Source organism: Hibiscus syriacus, unplaced genomic scaffold (assembly GCF_006381635.1).
Source record: "Hibiscus syriacus cultivar Baekdansim isolate YM2019G1 unplaced genomic scaffold, ASM638163v2 tig00112402_pilon, whole genome shotgun sequence".
NCBI lineage: Eukaryota > Viridiplantae > Streptophyta > Magnoliopsida > Malvales > Malvaceae > Hibiscus > Hibiscus syriacus.
Genome location: NW_024063323.1, coordinates 2,994,523 through 3,009,650, shown reverse-complemented (window position 1 = coordinate 3,009,650; position 15,128 = coordinate 2,994,523). Strand labels below are relative to the sequence as shown.

Below are 15,128 nucleotides of genomic sequence, written 5' to 3'. Positions count from 1 at the left end.
TACCTTATTTCTTACCTGATATGCGTCTTACCAGTGATATGTCGGATTCTGGAGTCGGTTAAAGTCAAGGAAGGGTTAGCCCCTTGAACTGCCCTTTCGGTACTATGTAATTTCCAATTGTCTTAAATTAAGAAAATTTTAATTTTAAATTAAAAGGTAAAATAACGATTCCAAAACTTACCCTTGATGGATTTGAAAATGCATCCTTAAAAAGTTACTAGTAGTGTTAGGTAAAGTAAAAGAAATTAAATCGTCTACTGAAATCAAGTAATAAGAAAGCGACAATAGGTAAACAAATAAAAAATAAGGAAAAAGGAAAATAAATAAAACAGAATAATAATAAAACATATGTACAGAAAAGAAAGAATCAAACTAAAGAAAACATATATAGAATAAAAAGATAAAACGAACTAACGAAATGAAAACTTAAGAATATGTACACATATAATACAAAGTAAATAACAAATAAAATCATTAAAAAAAGGAAAATTTTAATCGTATACATATGTATATATAATGGTAAACTATAATAGAAAAATAATCAAACAAAGCTAATTAGGATATACGTGTAATAATAATAGGTTTATAAATAAACTATTAAAAATATATACATATAAAATGATATATATAACATAAAAAATCAATTTAAAAATAATTAATATATATATATTTAATAATATGAATTAACAAAAAGAAATAAATAAAAATATGTATATAATAAATAAGGGACTGTTATGAAAGAAAAGACAAAAATTGGGGCTAAATTTAGAAACAATGGGGGGGGGGGTTAAAGTTGATTTGAATCTAAAATAGAGGTCTTTAAATTACGGGGACCAAAAGCAAGTTTACCCTTCTTGTTTAGAAAACACGCGGGTCCAGGGTGAGAAGCGGGTCAACACGCGGGCTACCAATGACCCATGGGTCATGCATATAAGCCAACATTTTGGCTGAATATTTCATTTCCTATTCTTCACGCATTAAACCCCTCCCCATTCTCTGATTTTCTCAAACGTTCTTCAACCACGAAGAACTAAGTTTTTGTTTTCCAGAAAAAACAATGGCTCTCTTTAAAGAAAATGGCCTCGGGAGGGTAGATCTAGCAAGATCTTTTTTAATAGCCCCTCTTCGGGTCCTCGGCCTTTCGTTTTTTATTTTTTTTAAGCCAGAACTCGAGGAAATATCAACATGCAAAGGCTACAGATGGATGAACAAGGTAAAAGAAATCGATACCTTTTCCATTTCTCTTGAAATGTTTACAACAAAGTGCTCAAAAATCGCATAATCCCTAGGATTTTTTGGTATTTCTTCTGTGTGTTTTTGTGCGTATTTCGTTGGTAATCACCGTGTATTTCCGTGTGTTGCTAACATTAATTTATAGTAAAAAAAACTCTATTTTTAGACTCATAATCCTTCTAGAAATCTAATGCTAGTTGGTTGCTTTGGAGTCCTGCTAACACACGTCCTTTGTTCTTGTTGAAATTTGTGAGAAATGGTCGTGAAAAGCGACATAAATGAGAAGTGTGGAGCATGAGGGGTCTCGGGGGGTAAACGGTGCTGGTGAGGCTTGGAGAGATTAGGGTTTCTGGAAGTCCCTAGAGCTTCGACCGTGGGCCTGGTTCAACGTGGTGGGCTCACGCTTGTACTCGGGCCACCTGTTGTTGGGCTATGACTTAATTGGACCTGTAACATGCAAACCAAGTGTAAATATATATTATAAAAAACGAATGTAAATTATAGGAATATTAGTCGGTCAAGTTTTGGTGTCTTCAATACCATAGACAAATAAGTTCCAGGACCTACTATCCAGAATATACAAATCCATAGAATGACTAAATTCAAGTCGTTCAACTTTGATACGTAGCCAGTCAGCTGTCCGTGGCAGTCTTTACTGTTATGTTTGGCTTAAAAGTTGCCAAAGTTGACATCTTTGGTCGGTGGCTAACTTATACACATTGGAAAATTCATCTTTGGTAGGTGGCTAACTTGTGCACATGGGAATTTCATCTTTGGTCCCTAAAATATTAGGTTATTTATAAGTTTAGTCCTTAAAACTCAACTATATATAGGCATAAGTATTTCCATTAGAAATCATCCCAAAACAAGTTCTCTCTTCCTATTGGTTTCTTCATTCTCTCACTTTGGAATTCTAAAGAATTACATTTGTTATAATATTTGTTGATAGTGAAGTTATCATTTCGTGTGGTGCCCGAGGAGTAGACGATATTCTCGTCGAACCTCGTAAATTTAGTGTGTTCTCTTCTTTATTATTTTTTATTCGGTTTTTCTATTTTGTTTCAAAATTCAATAGTTTGATGGGTTTATCTGTTGTGCAACCTTTGGTGGTTTTGATCTTGACATTTTAGGTCAATTTTGAAACTACGTTCGTGTACAAAATAACCCAGTTTCCCTAACAATTGGCATCAGAGCTTCGGTTGAGGTTATTCTCGTGGTCCTGTTGCTGAAATTATATATTTCGTGCTATTGAATATTGTTCCTTAGAATTAAAATGCCAAAATACGGATCAGTTGAGACATCAAGCTCTTCATATGGACCGGTGAGGAAGATGATGTCAAATGCAAATTTTTCAGTGGAATTGTTTGATGGATCCGATTATTTTGGCATGTGGCAAGGCGAGGTGTTAGACTCTTTATTCCAAAAAGGTCTAGACATCGCCATTGAGGAAGAAAAGCCCGAATATATAGAGGAGAAAGAATGGGGAACAATCAATCGTTTGGCGTGCAGCATGATTTGATCTTGTCTTTCCAGGGCACAGAAGTTTGGCTACAAGAACGAGACTTCTGCAAGTAAGATATGGAGTGCATTGGAGGAAAAATTCCTAAAGAAAATATCTCAGAATCGTCTCCACATGAATAAAAGATTGTTCAGATTTGATTAGCAACCAGGCACCAGTATGAATGAACATATCACTGCATTCAATGAGCTAGTGGCAGACTTATTGGGCATAGATGAAACCTTCAAAGATGAAGATTTGGCTTTGTTGTTGTTGTCATCTCTTCCAGATGAATTTGAGCACCTTGAGACAACGTTACTTCATGGTAAGGATAATATTACCCTTAAAGATGTAACTACTGCTTTGTATAGTTATGACCTCAGAAAGAAAACCAAGAAGGAGAGCAAGTAAGAAGTAGCAGAGGCCATGGTGGCAAGAGGTCACTCGAAAAGTCAAAAGCCAAAGTGGAGAGGGAGATCAAAGTCAAAGTCCAGACTGGGAAAAGATGAATGTGTCTTTTGTCATGAGAAAGGCCATTGGAAGAAAAATTGTTCGAAGTTGAAGAATAAAGGAAAAGTTGCTCCAGATGTATGTGTTGCAGAGCATGATGCAAATAACTCTAACATATCATTGGTTGCTTCATCAACAACATTCCATTCAGATGAGTGGATATTAGATTCAGGTTGTACCTATCATATGTCCCCTAATAGGGAGTGGTTCTCTGATTTAGTATAACTAAATGCAGGAGTTATTTATATGGGCAATGACAATGCTTATAAAACTGTTGGGATATATTTAATTCGATTGAAGAATCAAGATAGATCAACCAAAGTTCTGACTGATGTCCGATACGTGCCCAACTTGAAGAAAAATCTCATCTTGTTTGGAGCCTTGGAATCCAAAGGCTTAGTAGTCACTATGAGAGATAGAGTTTAAAAGTCACATCTGACGCACTTGTGATGATGAAGGGCACCAGGAAAAATAATTTGTATTACTACCAAGGTAGTACAATTATTGGAGCAGTTGCAGCATCTTCCGGAGGAGATGATTTAGACATAACTCAGTTTGTGGCATATGCGGTTGGGACATGCTGGAGAGAAATCCTTGCAAATTCTGGCAAAGAAATGATTGTTGAATGGTGCAAAGGTTTACAAATTGAACTTTTATGAGCATTGTGTTTTGGGAAATAGGAGAGAGTGAAGTTTGACACCACTATACATAATACAAAATGTAATGTGGATTATATTCACTCAGATGTATGAGGTCATTCAAAGACACCGTCTTTGGGAGAAAACCATTATTTTGTAACTTTTGTAGATGACTTTTCCAGAAAAGTTTGAGTGTATCCGATGAAGTCTAAAGATGTAGTGCTTCGAATTTTCCTTAAATGGAAAAATATGATCAATAACCAAACTGGTAGAAAGATCAAATGTCTTAGGACATACAATGGATGTGAATATAAAAGTGACTCATCCTTTGACTTTTGCCATGAATATGATATTGTTCGACACTTCACTGTTAGAAATACACCACAACAGAATGGTGTGGCAGAGCATATGAATCGAACACTATTGGAGAAAGTTTGATGTATGTTGTTTAATACTGGGTTAGGCAAGGCATTTTGGGCTGAGGCTGTGACATATGATGGCCATCGCATCAATCGTCTGCCATCATCAACGATAGGAGAAAAAACACCATTGGAGGTATGGTCTGGAAAACCTGCTACTGATTATGATTCCTTACATGTATTTGGATCTACTGCTTATTATCATGTGAATGAATCCAAGCTTGATCCGAAAGTAAAGAAGGCTCTCTTTATGATAACCACCCATGGAGTGAAGAAATTCTGCCTTTGGTATTTAGACATCAAGAAGATAATTTGTAGCAAATATGTTACCTTTGATGAATCTGCCCTAGTAAAGAAGGTAACAAATGAAGCTGTCCAGACAAGTAGTACTCTGCACCATGTGGAGCATACTTCAAAATAGGTGGAGTTTCAGCAGATGATGATCCCAGAAGTTGATGTAGCTGGTTCTTCAAATCCAATAAAATAATCAGAATATAAAGAGGTTCAAACCCAATAACCATTGGAGACACCAGAACCACTTGCAATTACAAGGCCAAGGAGAGAAATTTGTAGACCTGCTCAATTTGTTGATATGGTTGCCTATGCTCTTCTAATTGTTGATGATGATATCCCTATCACTTACCAATAAGCAATACAAATCTTGGAAAATGATAAGTGGAAAAGTACCATGGATGAAGAAATGCAATCTCTCCAAAAGAACAACACTTGGAAACTGGCACAATTACCGAAAGATAAAAGAGCAAATGGATGGAAGTGAGTATTTGCAAAGAAAGATGGATCTCATAGCAAGAAAGATGTTCGCTACAAGGCAAGGTTGGTAGCTAAAGGCTACGCTCAAAAGGAGGGAATCGACTACAATGAATTATTTTCCCCTGTTGTGAAATATTTCTCCATTAGAATATTGTTGGCATTGGTAGTACAGTTGAATTTGGAGCTAGCTAAACTTGATGTAAATACGGCTTTCTTGCACGGTGATTTAGAAGAGGATATCTATATGACTCAGCCAGAAGGATACAAAGATGGTAGTTGTGAGAAATGGGTTTGTAAAATGAATAAATCACTATATGGATTGAAGCAATCTCTGAGACAGTGGTACAAGCGATTTGATAGCTTTATGATGAGACAAAAGTACACTAGAAGCAAATATGATCATTGTGTGTATTTGAAAAAGCTCAAAGATAGATCTTTCATTTATCTTCTCTTATACGTTGACGATATGTTGATCACTTCGAAGAGTCAAAAGGAGATAGACAAATTAAAGGCTCAGTTGAATCATGATTTTAAGATGAAAGATCTAGGTGAGGCCAAGAAGATTCTTAGTATGGAGATAAGCAGAGATAGACAGAGAGGGAAGCTTTGTTTAACTCAGAAGTAGTATCTGTGAAAGGTATTACAATGTTTTGGCATGAATGAAAATACCAAACATGTAAGTATCCCACTAGTTTCTCATTTGAAACTTAGTTCTCAGTTATCTCCTAAAACTAATGAAGAGCGAGAGTATATGGCAAAAGTTCCATATGCTAATGCAGTTGGGAGCTTGATGTATGCAATGGTGTGTACGCGTCCTGACATTTCACAAGCAGTTGGAGTTGTGAGAAGGTACATGAATGATCCTAGAAAAGCACATTGGCAAGCTGTGAAATGGATTATACGGTATCTCCAACAAACCGTGGATGTTGGTTTAGTTTTTGAACATGATGAAGCATTTGGTCAGTTTGTGGTTGTATATGTTGATTCCGACTATGCTTGTGATTTGGATAAGTGTCGATCAACTACTGGGTATTTGTTTACTCTTGCTAAAGCCCCAATAAGTTAGAAGTCTACTTTTCAATCTACGGTGGCTTTGTCTACTACAGAGGCAGAATACATGGCAGTTTCAAAGGCTGTGAAGGAAGTAATTTAGCTTAATGGATTAATGGAAGACTTGGGAGTTGTTCAAAGTCACATTAGTCTCTATTCTGACAGTCAGAGCGCTATTCACTTAGCGAAAAATCAAGTCTATCATTCAAGGACTAAGCATATGAGGTATCACTTTGTGCGGGAGATCTTTGAAGAAGGAAATATTCTATTTCAGAAAATTGCAACAGCAGAAAATCCTACATGATGACCAAAGTGGTAACAGTAATCAAGTTCAATCATTGTTTGAACTTGATTAACATCCTGAAAGTATGAACACATTCGGGTGTGTGGCACTTGTGAACACAATTAGAGGCACTACATTAAAATAACTTCATCAAATTTGGGGAGTTGAAGAAGTTGAGCATGCTTGGTAATTTCAAGCCAAGGTGGAGATTTGTTATGATTGGATTGAAAGTTGGCAAAGTTGACACCTTTGGTTGGTGGCTAACTTGTACACATTGGAAAATTCATCTATGGTAGGTGGCCAACTTGTGCACATGGGAATTTCATCTTTGGTCCCTAAAATATTAGGTTATTTATAAGTTTAGTCCCTAAAACTCAACTATAAATAGGCCTAAGTATTTCCATTTGAAATCATCCCAAAATAAGTTCTCTCTTCCTCTTGTTTTCTTCATTCTCTCACTTTGGGAATTCTAAAGAATTCCATTTGTTGTAATATTTGTTGATAGTGAAGTTATCATCCGGTGTGGTGCCCGAGGAGTGGACGATATTCTCGTCGAACCTCGTAAATTTGGGTGTTCTCTCCTTTATTGTTTTTTATTTTGTTTTTCCATTGTGTTTCAATATTCAATAGTTTGACGGGTTTATCCGTTGTGCACCCTTTGATGGTTTTGATATTGACATTTTAGATCAATTTTGAAACTACGTTCGTGTGGGAAATAACCCGGTTTCCCCAATATTTACCTGTTACTCATGGATCGTTACCCTGACTTGATACTCTTGACATATCTCTTGTTCAAATCAACTATGCACTTTTAGAGGGCAGTCAGTTCCTAAAATTTTAAAATTATCATAATTTAAAATTTTGTTATGTATTTTTTATTGAAATATGTTTTGGCCCCTAAAAATTTTATAAACTCAAGTTCCAAAAATTTTATAAGTTTATGTTTGCCCCCAACATAAAATTCTTCGTCCCTGGCGTTAACCCTCCTCACACTCACCCTCACCCTCGAGGATCTGATATGTTTTCATTGTCCCGATCGGTATGATTCATTTCCAATTGCTAATGCAGTGTTTGACTCAAATCCACCAATCAACCCAGATGTTCTCACCAAGGCCTTCCAGTTGGACAAGAATACGGTTAAGTATCTTCTTTCTCTGTTTGATTGGATTAAAATGTACTTTAAGAGCTAAATCAAAACCTGAGAAGCTTGTTTGTATGTTTGAAATAATGTATCCACAAGATTTTGTTATTGGAGTCGTAGTGTCCTACTTGCTATTATATAATGAACTAGCTGTTGTTCAAATTTGAATTTGAGTGCGAGTGTTATAGTCAATGCATGTCCAGCAGGAATAATATAAAATAGGGTTCCCTATAATGTTCCTATCTCGTGTCTCCTCTGTGTGTGATCATTTTGGAAATGAAATCAGAATATATAATGGTAATTTCAGTCTCTCAGATTTAAGTTATGATCACAGTTAATGTCACTCATCCATACGATCATCAAGTGAGAGAGTATCATTAAAATCGCTAGAAACAATCCAAGGTTCCGAAATAAAAGAAGCTAGTTTCCAAAGATAAAACCACAAAGGTTTACGCTTGGAAGCATGAGGATTTGCGTAAACAAATGCAGCAAGGAATGAGCTACCGGAGTACTGTTTCGTTCACGACTTGATTTTTTAGGATACGATCGGATGGGATTTCAGGTTCTTCCACAAATATAGGGTTGAACTTTGAGGTGCACATGATAATTTCCTTATTTGGAGTAATGTGCTACAGGATTTGACATGATTTCCTTTTTGTTTACGTTTGACAATCATCTAGGGCCTATAATTCATTGAGAATGGACATGACAGTATTGGAGGGTCGACTGTCGGAGGTGTCGTTTGAGGAACGATGGTTTTAGTCGAGGTGGGTGTATGAGGACAGTTTTCTTTTGAATGACCATATGTTCCGCATTAAAAATAAGGGTAGGCAAAACTCGACTTGACTCGAAAAAGATTTCAAGTTCAAATCGAGTTGTAAAATACAACTCGAATAACTCGAAATTTTTAGTAATTAGTGCATATATTTTCAGGTTAGAGTCCAGTCTTTGGACTTTGTATGATATATGTATATCACTTATTAAAAATATATGAAGAAATATATTTATATTATATATATAGTTATAGAAAGTCACTTAAATTTGAATCAAATAATATTATAATATTATAAATATTATAATTTTGTGCTTAAATACTTAAAGATTTATTTTTATATGATTTTTTCCCTGAATGCGTTGTTTGATTATCCATACTTCTTATTACATGCATGCTGAAACCTAATGGTTTTCATCATTGGTGGATTCAAAAATAATTTTGAAGAGGATACATATGTGTTAACAATATGTCTGTATCAGATGAATTAGACCTTTGAGATGCATTATCTCCAACAAGTTCGTTATGAAGATGATGACGACCACCATAACTGTTCTTCTTCTCTTCCTTTATAATGCAAGATATTGAAGAATTTGATGTAGTTCCACTTAGGGAAGCCATGACTAAAGAGGTCTTTCTTTCCTTTTGTGATAAAATTAACACTACAAGAAAATATACCTTTAATGACACACGCTAATTTATGACTTGCAAAAATTGTGTCATAAAAAAAGGTCACGTTTCTTAAAATATAAACGATTTATGACTTACAATAATGTGTGTCATATTTAATAGTCAAAATAAAAAATTTACAAACACGGAGTACACTTTTTAAATGTGTGTCATCTCTAAAAGTCATCTTTTAATTCCCCCTCCCATTATTTTCATCCTTTCCCGCTTCTTCCCCCTCGATAATTATCAGTTCACTCCACATGCTTCCCCTTTTTCTCTTTTTCCCTTTTCCCTTTGTCTAAAACGCAATCTTCTCGAAGGGATTATGTTATATTTTTGTTGCAGTGATTCTACATACAACTATCTCTAAGGGACCATTCCAAGTGAATCTACTTCAATGAATTTTACTTTTGCATCCACCGTCACATACGATAGCCGAGCAATTGTCATTGACAGGAAATACCGCGTTTTGGTATTAGGCTCCATTCACTACCCTCGCAGCACCCCTGATGTAAACTTGAATTTTCTGTTATTTTCCCCTCGTTTTCCCTTTATATGTTTTTTGAAGAGGAAAAAATGTGTTTAATGTTTTCAGATGTGGCCGGACCTTATACAAAAATCCAAAGACGGAGGATTAGATATGATCGAAACATACGTTTTCTGGAATCTGCACGAACCAGTTCGAAACCAGGTTTTGCCTTCTTTTTTCCTCTTCATTTGCTGTGCTAAAATTGTTCTGAACTTATGCACTAAAAATTAATCCCATTGATTATTTCCCTTATTTTTGATTATCGATGTTTACAGTATAATTTCGAAGGAAGAAACAATTTGGTTAAATTTGTGAAGTTAGTTGCAGCAGCTGGTCTTTATGTTCATCTGCGCATCGGACCATATGTTTGTGCTTAATGGAATTATGGGTAAAATTTTATTTATTTATTTATTTATTTTTGGGTATGTTTAATTTTCTTTTATTTGTTGATAAAATATTTGCAGTGGATTTCCTCTTTGGTTACATTTTATACCCGTGATCAAGTTCCAAACTGATAACGAACCATTTAAGGTAATATATTTATCCATAAAAATATTATTACTTTATTATTTATATAAATTAATCTCTTCTTTATTCATCATTCTCTTATGTTTCGTAAAGTTCACTGAAATTGTTGGAAGGACTGTTAGCTGAAATGATTAAAAACAAGTGTAAAAATGTTTTTTAGGCATAAATGCAGAGGTTCATGGCCAAAAATTGTGGACATGATGAAGCAAGAGAAATTGTATGCATCACAAGGAGGACCCATTATTTTGTCACAGGTATACGTTTTGTCTTTGCTCTTTTCTTCTCCAACTTTCTTATGAACAATTCCTGTTGTTGTTGTCGGTGCTATAATATTTCCCCTAATGGTTTTCTGGGTTTTCTTATACAGATTGAAAATGGAAATGGAAACATTGATTCAACATATGGGGCAGGTGCAAAACCATATATTAAATGGGCAGCTGATATGGCTGTCTCATTGGATACTGGAGTTCCCTGGGTAATGTGCCATCAATCTGATGCTCTTGACTCCATTGTAAGTTTGGGGTTTCAAGATTTAGTTTTTTACTTGCAATTTCGATCATAATTAATCGTTTCGCTTGGAATTTGCATGTTTTAGTCGAAAGAGGTTTTAGTATGTTTCTTGTTTGTTTTGAAAATCAGGGCATTGGTTGGTTTTTGATACATAATTTCTTCTTTTATCTTGGAAATGACAGATTAACACCTGCAATGGATTCTAATAAGAAACCGAAAGTGTGGACCGAGAATTTGTCTGGATGGTATGGTGTCCAAGTCCAACTCGTCAATATAATTTACAATCTGACTTCTACTTAGTAGTTGTTTTGGTGATATGGATTAAATGTCTCAATCATAATGCTGATTGCTTGCTTCTCTTATTCAACTTTTTATCAAAAAGTAATTATTCTTCATTACTTCCCAATATATTTCAAATACTAGGTTCCTTTCATTTGGTGGTGCCGTTCCCTACCGACCTGTAGAAGACCTAGTATTTGTGGTTGTGCGGTTTTACCAAAGAGGTGGAACTTTCCAAAACTATTATATGGTAATCATAATTGGAGTTTCAAATGTGTTTGTGCATTGGCTTTTATAGTAATAAAATTCAATCCTAGAATCTAGTACGCAGTCTCATTTCAAACGGAACTTACGGGTCAATTTTTTTGGTTTCTCTTAAAACAGTATCATGGTGGAAAGAACTTTGGCAGGACTACAGGTGGACCCTTCATTGCTACTAGTTATGATTATGATACTCCGATAGATGAGTACGGTTTGTCTTCAGTCAATCTAATAAAAATTGTTAGCACTTCTAAGCATCTACTTGGCCTCCTGTAACATACTTGAGGTTATCATCTTGTATGCAACTTGACTCATATTGGTGGTTATTACAATAGAATGAGTAATGTAAACCATGATTATTCGGTTTATAATTTCGTAAACGGTTTCACCTGTCTTCCAATTCACTGTTTTTTTTCAGGACTTGTTAGACAACCTAAGTGGGGTCACCTAAGAGATGTTCATAAGGCTATAAAGCTTTGTGAAGAAGCACTGATAGCCACTGATCCTACCATTTCCTCCTTGGTCCAAACTTGGAGGTATTTTCCATATTTATCTCTTCCTTCTCATTTTAAAAGAGAACCTTTCTTTGCTTCTATGTTGGTTATGAATAAGAACTAAAGGAGGGCTGCCACTTTTTACTTCTTTGTCTGATTGGTGAGCAAGGGTCCCGTTGAAATCTCTAGGATCATAATATTTATACACATAAATGACAAAAGATAAATCACTTTTTTTCTGATCATAAACTCTTCTTAAGACTTTCTCGAGAACAAATGTGCTCAGGCTATTATTGAAAGATATAGTTGAAAATCAATTAACAGTGGCCCAACAGTTTTCTTCTGCCAGATCTTGTTCAAATATCATGTTCTGCTATTGTATATAAAACATCATATGTTCTGCTTTTCTTGCCATGTGGACACCAAATCTGATGAAACTTAAATTCAATGGTAATTCATACCTTTTTCCTGCGGGGTTGTCAGTATCTTATCAGACTGCAAGAATGTGGTTTTGAACACTGCCAAGGTATGCTTTGCAAGGTGAATACCTGGTTGTTTGAGATTTCTATGTAGCTGATAATTGGTTGTGTAGTAAGATGTGCATACCAACTGCATGTTTGCTTTGCTACATGCTTTTATCCTAATGTTCTAGCTGATCTCAAAGTAAAGAAAGGAAAGTTGTTGCGCCTAAAACCTTCTTCTGCAAATGTATTTCATAGGTAGTGCAATCTGTACCTTAAATTATGAACTTGTCGAAAACATGTAACCATGAGGTGATGTTAAACAAACTCCTTGTTTTTATATAAGAAAAGATAATTTGGATCTTGCTCTTTTTCATGTATTCATTCAGTGAGGTGAAGCAAAGTCAGTTAGCTAATTCAAGTTCAAGCAACTTGAACAGAGATGTTCCATCATCTATCACTTGGTCAAAAAGCAGTTTGCTGGTAAATATGCCATCAGCCGAGGAGTTTACACCTGAAATGGTTAGGCTTGCAAAATATATTCACTTCATCTCAAAAATTTATTGTTCGTCTTAACTATTAGTTACAATGAGATTGAGTATTGAACCTTCTATACCTATCCATGTCGCTATATCTCTGAACCATGTTTACGAATGGCATGTCTAATTTATGCATGGGGACTTTTTTTCTCCTAGGTTGGTGCTAAATCACGCAATATCTCATATCTGAAAGGAAAAGTGCCATCTTGAGTGGGATACCCACGTCAGTTGCCCTTCCATTTGGAGTTTTGAGAAGGTTCTTGCAGATAAACTAAACAAGGTTATAATAGTTCTAAACTTCAACAAATATCTCGCTGCTTTTCTAGCGCATGCATCAATGCAATTTGTTTACAACGACTTCATTTTTGGGTTATAATTCCATTTTGAAAGTAGTTTCTTAAGAAGTCATTAACATTTTTTTAACTAGAGGAAACAGTTTTGCAACCATTTAATATTCTCTAATGATTTCCATTAACGTGATTATAAATATGTTCAGTAAATAATCTTCATTCTAATTACATTATTAGATATGTAGTTATGGTATTTTAAATAATATTAAATTCTCAGGAAGTGGATGAGAAATTGTAAATTTTGAAGAAAAAAAGTTAGAAGGAGACTTTGGTGTACTTTATTGGTATGTATTTACTGGTGAGCTTCATTTGTTCTTTTCTGTTATGCTTTCAGTCCCTACTTGATAGAATCACTAGAAGTGGTGAAATAACTTGAAAATATTGTTAAGTCGTCTTTGGATGAGAAGTTTTCATATTTCCAAATCCTCTGGCCAAGACGTACTTGACATAGATATTTTTTTCCCCTGACACACTGCATCTTGTTCAACAGGGTGTTGTATGTATGAGATGGCTGCTCATCGCCATGCTTTTAAAACTTTAAGTCGTTTTTTTCTGGGTTTATTGAAACCAAGAAATGGCTAGATATTGTTCAGTTTATGCCTCAAAAACACTCTTTAGTTCTGTTGTTGTACTTGTGTTGCCTTGCCCTCATATGCTACTAATTGTATTTGGTGCACTTGTTGATTCTGCCATGATCTTCTGCTTATATGAAAGTAATAAAATCCTGAATTTCTTTTGAACTTTTAAGCTATAGGTAGTAGCTATAAGTAATTTTTTTTCTGGAGAATTTTCAAGTCATAAAATCCCTAGCTAAAGATTTCCCAATTCTGAAATTTGCTACTCTGCATTGGAGGGCACTTATTGAGCTTTGATGGTCTATAACACTGAAACTGTAGGAATTTCAAAACATGTTAGTTTTTGGAGAGTATTTATCCTGTAACTTTCTTCTGCCTTAGTAATTGCATATTTGTTTTTTCTCCTTAATCCTTAGGTCATGCTCAAAGAAATAGACTCGATTGAAGTTTTGAGTGACTAGCCTCATCTAATTCTACGGTCTTAGCAATGTGCAGAGCATGTTTGAGATGTCTTTTGTCACAATGGCTTCAACATTTGACATCAATTACTAGTATGGTGCATTTATTGTTAGAAATAATAAATGTTACTGTTTTCAATTTGATGGCTTGAAACAAATTGTGGATGGTTACACATGCACACACTCATATATCATATTACACGAGTTGGGGCCTGATGAGAGATTAAGTTGGAAATTGACCTATATAATTCAAAAGTTAGCATGTTATTCTAACAATCATACGTTTGCTTGCTAACTCATCATATTACAGTGACATCTGTGTTGGATCAATTGCTTGTCGGATGGAAAAGAAGGAATGTGGGGCCATCTGTGTGTACATCATGACATTGGGTGTTTTAGCACCATATCGTGGGCTAGGAATTGGTGAGTTCATACATATGGACCTTTAAATTGTTCTAAGCATCTGAGCATTCTTGTTGCTACTCGGGATGCTTAAGTATCATGAAATCATAATCAATTTGATGTTTAGCTAATTGCCTCAAACATGCTTTTGTTGAAATTACGTTGCTATTGATTCTTAGTAAGAGCCATAGTTTGTTAAAAACCATGTATCATTGGTTTTTCCGTTTGTTTGAAATTTTTGCTTAAATCTTGAATTTATGTAGGTACTAAGCTATTGAACCATGTTCTTTAGCTTTGTTTGAAGCAACGCATACCGTACTTGAAGTCGGGAGGTACCGAGTGTGGATATTATTTTTGTAAGTTCAGGAAAGAGATAGTCGAGAACGGACTTGAAATTGTAAATGTGTATCTTAATGTGATTAGTATCGACATATGATTAAAATATTTTAATAACTTAATGCTAATATATTGTAAGCAAATGGATTGCTTATATATGATATGTATTTAGTATTATGGGACATTAAATGTGATTTAGTTTGATTATTGGTCAATCTACAATATATATATATATATATATAAATTTACGACATACAATGTAACACCCCCAACCCGTACCTGACCCGGCTACGAGTCCGAGATGTCACAGTGACTTTTCAAAACCTTTACTTGAACAAAATAGTGAACAATTTTAAAACTTTTACTAAATGCAATTGATTAATTTACATAAATTAGTATCATATGATTTTACCAAACCAATT

General features: G+C 34.9%; 1 pseudogene; it reads left to right on the top strand.

Annotated features, from left to right (window-relative positions):
- Nucleotides 1-9,381: 9,381 nt before the first annotated feature.
- On the top strand, nucleotides 9,382-12,795 carry LOC120179140 (annotated as a pseudogene).
- The last annotated feature ends 2,333 nt before the right edge of the window (nucleotides 12,796-15,128 follow it).